Source organism: Rhinoderma darwinii, chromosome 13, assembly GCF_050947455.1.
Source record: "Rhinoderma darwinii isolate aRhiDar2 chromosome 13, aRhiDar2.hap1, whole genome shotgun sequence".
Taxonomy (NCBI): domain Eukaryota; kingdom Metazoa; phylum Chordata; class Amphibia; order Anura; family Rhinodermatidae; genus Rhinoderma; species Rhinoderma darwinii.
Genome location: NC_134699.1, coordinates 51453952 through 51465160, shown reverse-complemented (window position 1 = coordinate 51465160; position 11209 = coordinate 51453952).

Below are 11209 nucleotides of genomic sequence, written 5' to 3'. Positions count from 1 at the left end.
GGACGTGTCTCTTTCAACCGTACTAACTATGTAACATAACCCATTGTGTACTTTAGCTTCATAAGGCCATGCAAGATTGCAGCTTAACCCCTTAGTGACCACTAATACGCCTTTTTACGTGATTCACTAATGGGCTTTAGGCTAGGCTGACGCCTTTTCACGTCAGCCTAGTCTAAGTCCTGCACGGGTCTCCCGTGCAGGCAGGAGCCGGGGCTCTGCTGTCTGATGACAGCTGAGCTCCTGCTCCAACGCACGCGATCGAAGTTTACTTCGATCGTGGCCGTTTAACCCGTTAAATGCCGCCGTCAATAGCGACCGCGGCATTTAACTTTGTTTACAGAGGGAGTGCGCTCCTTCTGTCACCCATCGGCGGCCCGCGAATGAAATCGCGGGTCTCCGATGGGGTGTCATGGCAGCCGGGGGCCTGATAAAAGCCCCCAGGTCTGCCCTGGACATATTCCTGTTAGGACGCGCCGGAGGCACGTCCTAACAGATTGCCTGTCAGATTTACACTGACAGGCAATAATGCTCTGGTATACGAAGTATACCAGAGCATTATAGCAGCGATCGGAACATCGCACAGTAAAGTCCCCTAGTGGGACTAATAAAATCAGTCATCAAAGTGAAATAAAGATTATTAATAAAAAGTACAGTAAAAAAATAAATCCATTTTTTTCCATAAAAAGTGGTTTTATTTAGTAAAAGTGTAAAAAAAAAAAAAAAAGTACACATATGTGGTATCGCCGCGACCGTAATGACGCCATTAATAAAGTTAATATGTAATTTAAACCGCAAAGTGAACACCGTAAAAAAAAAAACATGGCGAAATTGCAATTTTTTTCCATTGCCCCCCAAAAAAGTCATAATAAAAATGAATCAATAAGTCCCATGCACCCCAAAACAGTACCATTCAAAACTACGTCTTGTCCCGCAGAAAACAAGCCCAAAAAATCACTACATTGATGGAAAAATAAAAAAATTACGGCTCTTGGAAAGCGACGATGCAAAAACAAATAATTTTAGTTCAAAAGTGTTTTTATTGTGCAAAAGTCGTAAAACATAAAAAACCTCCACATATGTGGTATCGCCGTAATCGTACCGACCCATAGAATAAAGGTAACATGTTATTTACGTCGCATAGTGAACGGCGTCAATTTAAAAACGCATAGAACAATGGCGGAATTTCAGGTTTTTTTTTATAATCCCCCCCCAAAAGGGTTAATAAAAGTTAATATAAAAATTATATGTACCCAAAAATGGTGCCATTAAAAAGCACAACTAATCCCGCAAAAAACAAGTCCTCATACAGCTATGTAGACGAAAAAATAAAGTTATAGCTCTTTGAATGCGACTATAGAAAAACGAATAAAATAGCTTGGTCATTAAGGCCTAAAATGGGCTGGTCACTAAGGGGTTAAAGAGGCTCTGTCACCAGATCATCAAACCCCTATCTCCTATTGCATGTGATCGGCGCTGCAATGTAGATAACATTAACGTTTTTTTTTAAAAACGTTCATTTTTGGCCAAGTTATGAGCTATTTTATTTATATATATATATATATATATATATATATATATATATATATGCATATGCAAATGAGCTTTGAAATGGACAACTGGGCATGTTTTTTTTCGTATGTCCAACTGGGTGTGTATTGTGTATCGGCGCTGCAATGTAGATAACAGCAACGGTTTTTAAAAAAAAAAAAAAAACTCATTTTTGGCCAAGTTATGAGCTATTTTATATATATGCAAATGAGCTTTGAAATGGACAACTGGGCGTGTATTGTGTTTTTAACTGGGCGTGTTTACGTGTATGATGCTGACCAATCAGTGACCAGTCAGCGTCATACACTCCTCTCCATTCATTTACACAGCACATAGTGTTCTTACTAGAACGATGTGCAGCCACATACACAAGTGTCCTGATAATGAATACACATGAGCTCCAGCCTGGACGTCATGTGTATTCAGAATCCTGACACTTCTGAATCTTTTCTGTGAGATTCCAGCAAACCACGCGTAATCTCGCGAGATTACGAGGTAAACGAGATTTCCCTTGCTGGAAATCTCACAGAAAAGATTCAGAAGTGTCAGGATTCTGAATACACGACGTCCAGGCTGGAGGTCATGTGTATTCATTATCAGGACACTTGTGTATGTGGCTGCACATCGTTCTAGTAAGAACACTATGTGCTGTGTAAATGAATGGAGAGGAGTGCATGATGCTGATTGGTCACGGATTCGTCAGCATCATACACTTCTATTCACAATGCCCAGCTAGTAAAACAAGTAAACACGCCCAGTTAAAAACACAATACACGCCCAGTTGTCCATTTCAAAGCTCATTTGCATATATATATATATATATATATATATATATATATATATATAAAATAGCTCATAACTTGGCCAAAAATGAAAGTTGTTTTTTTTTTTTTTTAAAACCGTTGCTGTTATCTACATTGCAGCGCCGATCACATGCAATAGGAGATAGGGATTTGAGAATCTGGTGGCAGAGCCTCTTTAATCCTAGTACAAGTAATGGTACAACACTATGGATTTGTTGCAAATTTTTCTGCAGCGAAATCTGCACATGTTTTGTATGGATTTTGCTGTGGATTCACTGGGTTTCCCCGGTTCTTCATTGAAAAGGGTGAAATCCGCTGTGAACATCCATTAAAAAAATGTGCATGCTATGGATTTTCATGCATGAAATGTTCCGCAGCAAGTGGTAATGTTTTGTTTAAGTCTCATCCACGTGGTTAGTACTGTAATCCCAGATTTCCCACAAGTAAAATCTGCAGCATTTCGGTCTCGTGTGGACCCATTGTGGATCGGACCACAATGTAGTGACTTCATTTATAATCATTGTTGACAATAGAGATGGGTTCAGGAGACATATGTTCAGATAAATTAAGGTCATTTTTTTTTACATTTTGGCATGAAGTATGACCAATGGTGAGGCCCTAGAAGAAAAAGATTGATAAGTCCAGGTTAAAGAGGCTCTGTCACCAGATTTTGCAGCCCCTATCTGCTATTGCAGCAGATAGGCGCTGCAATGTAGATTACAGTAATGTTTTTATTTTTAAAAAACGAGCATTTTTGGCCAAGTTATGATCATTTTCGTATTTATGCAAATGAGGCTTGCAAAAGTACAACTGGGCGTGTTGAAAAGTAAAAGTACAACTGGGCGTGTATTATGTGTGTACATCGGGGCGTGTTTACTACTTTTACTAGCTGGGCTTTCTGATGAGAAGTATCATCCACTTCTCTTCAGAACGCCCAGCTTCTGGCAGTGCAGATCTGTGACGTCACTCACAGGTCCTGCATCGTGTCGGCACCAGAGGCTACGGTTGATTCTGCAGCAGCATCAGCATTTGCAGGTAAGTAGCTACATCGACTTACCTGCAAACGCCGATGCTGCTGCAGAATCATCTGTAGCCTCTGGTGCCGACACGATGCAGGACCTGTGAGTGACGTCACAGCGTGATCTCTGGAGAACACGGCTGTGTCTGTCACTGCCAGAAGCTGGGCGTTGTGAAGAGAAGTGGATGACACTTCTATACACAACGCCCAGCTAGTAAAAGTAGTAAACACGCCCCGATGTACGCACATAATACACGCCCAGTTGTACTTTTACTTTTCAACACGCCCAGTTGTACTTTTGCAAGCCTCATTTGCATAAATACGAAAATGGTTATAACTTGGCCAAAAATGCTCGTTTTTTAAAAATAAAAACGTTACTGTAATCTACATTGCAGCGCCGATCTGCTGCAATAGCAGATAGGGGTTGCAAAATCTGGTGACAGAGCCTCTTTAAGGTTCCCTGCACAATTGGTCTTCAACCTTTGGCAGTCTGGGTATGCTTGGAGTTGTAGTTTAGCAACAACTGAAGATCCAGAAGTTGGAGACCACTGTTAAAGGAGTTATTCCCATCTTAGACGTTTACGGCATATCCACAGCTCTGGGACCTGGACCTACAGTACTGTTTTAAAAATTTTAGGCAGTTGTGGAAAAATGCTGCAAAGTAAGAATGCTTTCAAAAATAGTGTTAATATTTTTATCTATTAACAAAATACAAAGTGAAAGAACAGAAGAGAAATCGAAATGAAATCAATATTTGGTGTGACCACCCTTTGCCTTCAAAAATAGCATCAATTCTTCTAGGTACAAAGTCATGGATTTTGTAGGGTTATAGTCAGACGTATGATTAGCCAATTATACCAAACGGCTGATAATAATCAACATTTTCATATATAGGCTGAAACAGTAAACTGTAACAGAAACAGCTGTCTAGGAGGCTTAAAACTGGGTGAGGAACAGCCAAACTGCTACAAAGGTGAGGTTGTGGAAGACCGTCTCATGTCACAGGTCCCCCATAGCAAGACTGAGCACAGCAACAAGATACGTAGTAGTTATACTGCTCCAGCAAGGTCTTTCCGAGGCAGAGATTTCAAAGCAGACTGGGGTTTCAAGATGTGCTGTTCAAGCACAAAGAAACGGGCAACGTTGAGGACCGTAGACACAGTGGTCGGCCAATGAAACAGTGCAGCAGATCAAAGACACATGCAAACCTTCAAAATCGGAAGGTGTCCAGCAGTGCCATCAGCTCAGAACTAGATAAATGGAGAAAAAAAGCAGGATAAAATTGTCCAGCGCTGTCCAAATGTGGAATTGAAGGATTCAATCCAAGGCAAGAGGTTTAAATAAGATATATGTTTAATGGATAAGAATGCTACGCGTTACGAGATCGGACCGATCTCTTCATCAGGCAAAGAAACATACATTATGTTTTACATACAATTTTTTAATGGGGGTGCTGAGATTCGGACCCCTGCCTATCAGATATTGATGGCCTATCCTAACCCCTTTAAAGGTAATCTGCCACCACAAACTGCTGTAATGGATGTATAGGGTTGAAGACGCTGTTTTTAAATATGTATTTTCTATATTCCTGGCGTTCTCCCGCATCCTAGCTTGTTAAGTGTCTGGGCTCTCTGCAAATGTACCCTCACTCTGCTGCTCTTCTCTGCCCCTATTATGTCTTAGCCCTCTGCTCACTCTAAGACAATCAATGTGCATGCCTGCTGTAGTATTCAGCGGCACATGAATGTGTATTTGCTACAGGACTGCTGGCGACTTCTGCGGCAGGGATTGTCACTCAAGGAAGAAGGGTGGGGATTGGAGTTGTTGGTTGGCATGCCAAGGACACAACGGCACGCGCACATAATTGGAAGGGCTTCAGCACGCATATATTGCCAGGTTACAGCAGGGGCTAGCCTGTGAGTATATAAAAAAAAAATACATATTAAGGGTCAGTTCCCAGGTTGCATAATTTGGAATTTGTTGCGGAAAATCCGCAGCAAAGTGGATGAGATAAAGCAAATATCATCCACGCGCTGCGTAAATACTGAGCGGAATTTTTTTTACCTGTGGTGCAGAGTTTTATTGTGCATCATGTCAATTATATTTGCGTAAACGCTGCTTGTTTGTTGCAGGTTATCCCCATTAAATTTAATGGAAAGGTAAATCCCGCAACAAATAGCAGTTGTTGCATGCTTTTGCGGAATTGCTGCGAACCCGCCGCAAAAAACGCAACTCTGAAAAAATATATAAACTCGTACTTACCCAGAAGTCTTAAGATTCCTCCAGCGTGGCCTCCATGTGACCGCTGCAGCCAATCACAGGTTGTAGTGGTGGTCACATGGGATGAAACATCCCAGGAGGCCGGCCTGGATGACGCTCCATCCCATGTGACCGCCGCTGCAGCAAATCACAGGCTTCAGCGGTCTCCTGGGATGAAACGTCATCCCAGGACGCCTGCCGAAATTCCCTGCGGCGAACGATGGATAAGATGCATGCTTTTAGGCAGCATATCCGCCCCGTGTGAACTCGGCCTAAATGAGGATCTGAACTTCTATATACTGGTTACAGTAGTTGATAGCAGTAAAAGTTGGTGACATTCTCTTAAAGTTCTCACCTCGTGGTATATGTACGCCAGGAGGTTCACATTATGTCTAGGTGCAGTACAATGTATGATCATAGTATTAGGGGTATTTTGATGTCATTTATGTAAGTAAGGGGTACTTGCTTAAGGGATGTTGAGGAAAAATTACTCTAGTCCATTATGTATGGGTGTGTAACAGACCGTTATTGCAAATAAATGCATCTGAAGCAGAAGTGCCCTAGTGCTTCCATAACCGCTTGCCACCTTGCCCTCATTACAGTGCCAGCCATAATGCCCCTTCAAAGAGCTAGTCGCAACAATGGAAGGGGGAGGAACATGCTTATGACAGAAGCATAGTCTGGAGGTATGTAACCCCTTGGCGTTGCATTTACCACAGGTTGAGAAGCCATGCACTAAACAAATGGTGTTCAACCGGCTCACCCTGCCAATTCCTGGATCATTTTGCTGCCTGGCTTCCACAATTTCTATCTTCTGAAACACCCACTCTCATCATGGGTGACTTCAACATCCCCATTGATAACCCAATCTCCTCATCTGCCTCCCAGTTTCTATCTTTAACCTCGTCCCTAGGTCTGTCACAACTTACTAACTCTCCTACACATGAGGACGGGCATTCACTTGACCTGGTCTTCTTCCGGCTCTGCTCAGTTTCTGACTTTATTAACTCTCCTCTCCCGCTTTCTGACCACAATCTTCTCTCCTTTACTATCAAATATTCTCTGCATTCTCAGGTCATCCCTACGTATCAAACATACAGAAATCTACATGCCATTAACACTGTGAAACTCATAGACAGTCTACAGTCCTCATTGTCCCCTATCTCTTCCCTCTCCTGTCCAAATCTGGCTGCCAAACTTTACAATAACACTCTCAAAAATGCATTGGATGAAGCAGCCCCCCCTACACTCCGAACCACTCGACAAAGACAACCCTGGCACACGCCTCAATCCCGCTTTCTTCAGCGGTGCTTGAGATGTGCCAAACGGCTGTGGAGAAAATCGCATTTGGCTGCAGATTTCATCCATTACAAATTTATGCTCAAAACTTACAACTCTGCCCTTCACCGCGCCAAACAAGTCTATTTCACCTCCTCGTCTCCACACTATCTAATAATACAAAACGCCTCTTTGATACTTTTCACTCCCTCCTTAGTCCTAATGTGCAGACGCCAATCACAGATCTCAGTGCTGAAGACCTGGCCACTTATTTTAAAGTTAAAATTGACTACATCCGCCATGATATTATCTCCCAGGCCCCTAATATCGACCCCCTTCCCCCCCGCACTCCCTCTTCACTTTCAGCATTTGACCCAATAACAGAAGAAGTCTTCTCTAGGATCCTCTCTTCTTCTCGTCCTACTACCTGTCCAAGGGATCCTGTCCCCTCACACCTCCTCCAGCCCCTCTCCCTGGCTGTCTCGAGGCTCCTCTCTTCTTCTCGTCCTACTACCTGTCCTAGTGATCCTGTCCCCTCACACCTCCTCCAGTCCCTCTCCCCGGCTGTCACTAGTCACCTCACTAAAATATTTAACCTCTCTCTTTCCTCTGGTATCTTTCCCTCCTCTTTTAAACATGCCATTATAAACCCATTACTGAAAAAAACAACTCTTGACCCATCCAGCGCTGCCAACTACCGACCAGTCTCTAATCTGCCCTTCATCTCCAAACTTCTGGAACGCTTGGTCTACTCTCGCCTTATCCACTCTCTCTCTGCTAACTCCATTCTTGACCCCTTACAATCTGGTTTCTGCACTCTACACTCCACAGAAACTGCCCTTACTAAAGTCTCAAACGATCTCTTGGCTGATAAATCTAACGGCAAATACTCTACTGATTCTTCTGGATCTCTCTGCAGCCTGTGACACTGTAGACCACAAACTCCTACTTAACATGCTCCACTCTATTGGCCTCAAGGACGCGGCTCTCTCTTGGTTTTCATCCTATCTCTGACCGCTCGTTCAGTGTGTCATTTGCTGGTTCTACTTCTTCTACTCTTCCCGTTGCTATCGGGGTTCCTCAGGGATCAGTCCTAGGTCCGCTCCTCTTTTCTCTACACAGCTCCTATTGGACAAACCATCAGCAGATTTGGCTTCCAGTACCATCTGTACGCTGATGACACCCAATTATATGCCTCTTCTCATGACATCATCCCTGCTCTAGAACACCAGTGATTGTCTGTCCGCAGTCTCTAACATCATGTCCTCTATCTAAAACTGAATCTTTCCAAAACTCAGCTCCTTGTGTTCCCACCATCTACTAACCTCCATAAACCTGATGTCTCCATCTCTGTGTGTGGCACTACCATCACTCCTAAGCAGCACGCCCGCTGTCTCGGGGTTATTTTTGACTCAGATCTATCCTTTACTCCTCACATTCAATCACTTTCACGCTCCTGTCATTTTCACCTCAAAAACATCTCCAGAATCTGCCCTTTTCTTACTCTCATTGTTGCTCTGATTCACTCTCGTCTTGACTACTGTAACTCATTACTAATCGGTCTTCCCCTCACCAAACTCTCCCCTCTCCAATCTATCCTCAATGCAGCAGCCAGGCTCATCTTTATGACCAACCGCTACACCAACGCCTCTAATCTGTGCCAGTCACTGCACTGGTTGCCCATCCCCTTCAGAATAAAATTCAAACTAATTACTCTCACCCACAAAGCTTTCCACAGTGCTGCACCTCCTTACATCTCCTCCCTCATCTCTGTCTACCACCCTACTCGGGCTCTACGTTCTGCCAACGACCTTAGATTAAAATCCTCCATAATCCGAACCTCCCACTCCCGTCTCCAGGATTTCTCTCGTGCTGCACCCGTCCTCTGGAACGCGCTACCCCAGACAATCCGATTAATTCCCAATATCCACAGTTTTAAACGTGCCCTGAAAACACATCTATTTAGACAGGCCTATCACATTCCCTAATCTGACTCCTTTCCATGGCCCTCCTTTTAGATTAGTCATCAGAATTAGATTCCCCCACACTCCTTCTCTTCATGTCCGTCATACACGGATACTGGCTGGTGACGGCTCATGCAGCTTTATGTCACCACCGCATGTGTATAAAAATGGCCGGACCATTGTACAGAACAAACAATGTTACACTTTGTGTCTCCCTTATGTCCTCATAGATTGTAAGCTCTTGCGAGCAGGGTCCTCACTCCGCAGGTTTGAATTGTAAATTAACTTTGTCACTATGTCATGTCTAATATTGTTTGTTTCATGTTCCCTCTACATTGTAAAGTGCTGCGTAATATGTTGGCGCTATATAAAGAAAGATTATTATTATTATTATTATTACCACATCATAGGAGCCTCAAGTGTGACCCTCCACTGCATCTGAGAGTATATTACATTTTGTGTCAAGTTACATGATTTCCACAGATTAATGACCCCAAAGTGGAGGATGGCAGTGCTTCATTTTGCTCTCATGGGAAAAAGATTGTAATGTACCTGGACAGATCACCTGAAATCAATGAAGAAGTGAGACTGCAGTAAAGCACCATCATAATCAGAATCTTTACCAGCAATGAGTCGCTGTCCATCAGAATGCTGTAGAAGACTCCCCCCTACTGGCTGCTTTATGTTAGGTCATGCTAACTAAGTTTCATTTTCATAGAAATGAAAGTTTCTCCCGCCACACCTATACGACTGCGCTCGTGGATCATACCATATTTACATGAGTAGAAGCACCCGGTAAACCTGCAAGTGCATTGTCTTGGATTTGGTGCTTCTATTGCGTCCTGCTTCTTCAATACAAGGATAACCTTAAATGAAAAAAAAAAAAAGTATCTACTGTCTATATTCTTAACTATGTACATGACAAGTCCTGCTGCTCACAGAATAACATTCAGAAATATATTTTTTAGTACAGCCTCACTGTTCTGGTTTGTAACACTAGATTGGAGTAAGCGTGCTCAAGATCACTATTTCCTGTACGTTTTTTTTGGCACATAGGGTCTTATGAGAATTGACTAGTGCTATTACATGACTGGCTAATATATAGATCTTATGCACACGACCGTAGTTTAGGGGCCGCGTATTATCTGCAATTGCGGATAGTATAGGACACATTCTATCCTATGGGCCAATGCACACAACCGTAGTTTCCACGGTTCATGCATTGTCTGGGAACCCGGAGCAGAAAAAAATAGGACAAGTCATTTTACGGGCCACATTTGCCAGCCGGGCTCCTTAACCCCTTAACGACCACCCACCGTCTTTTGATGGCAGGCAGTGAATGTGCTTATTCTACAGCGACGTCTTTTGGCGTCGCTGTAGAAGAGGTTGATGAGCGCTAATCCTGTAAGCAGGAGCTGAAACTAACAGCTCCTGATCTTAGAGCAGCCTGCCGAATACAGCTGGGGTCGGAAATCATTCGGACCCCAGCTGTTTGACCTTTTGATCGCCGCGGTCAGATCAAAGAGAACTCCCCTCTTTGATCGCATCACTGGAAACCCGGTGATGTGATCAAAGAGCAGGGAATCCCTCCTCTGCAGTCAGCCCTGCGTACCTACAAAGGACCCCAGGGCTGTCTGTTTAGTAAGCCTGCTGTTCGGGCACACTATGTGCTGCCCTAACAGAAGCCTGTGTCATAGCGACACAGTATGATGTATTAGCATGCAGGAGTAGCTTATACATTACAAGTAAGAAATAAAGTTATCCCTTAATGGGATTTTAAAAAAAAAGGAACAAAAAAATAAATAAACAAAAAAGTCATTATTTTGCATAAAATATATTTTATTGCCCCTACACTAAATAAAAACAAAAAACCTACACATATTAGGTATCTAAATGACTGTAATAACCTGAAGAATTAATCGAATGGGTTATTTAGCGTGAAACGTGAACGGGATAAAACATAAACAAGAAAAACTATGCTGAGAATCGCTTTTTTCTACCTCCAAACTGTGAAAAAAAATAATAAAATTTCTCCCGCATAAAACAAGGCCTCATACGGCCACGTCAATTAAAAAGTTATGGCTGCTGAAATGCAAAGAGGTAAAAACTAAAAAATGTAGCTGGTCATTAAGACCTTCCCGGTCATTATGGGGTTAAAGTCAATGCACATGTTGCGGGTGCACGGTCCGTAATTGTGGATGGCCCGCGGATGACGCTTCTCGGGCCGTCCGTGCCGTAATCGCGGACCGCGTGTTTGAGGCCATACTCTAGAAGAAGGGCGGAGAACACCGTCGTGTATGAGGAAGCCATGACTATGGAGTAAGTGCAATAAGAAACAA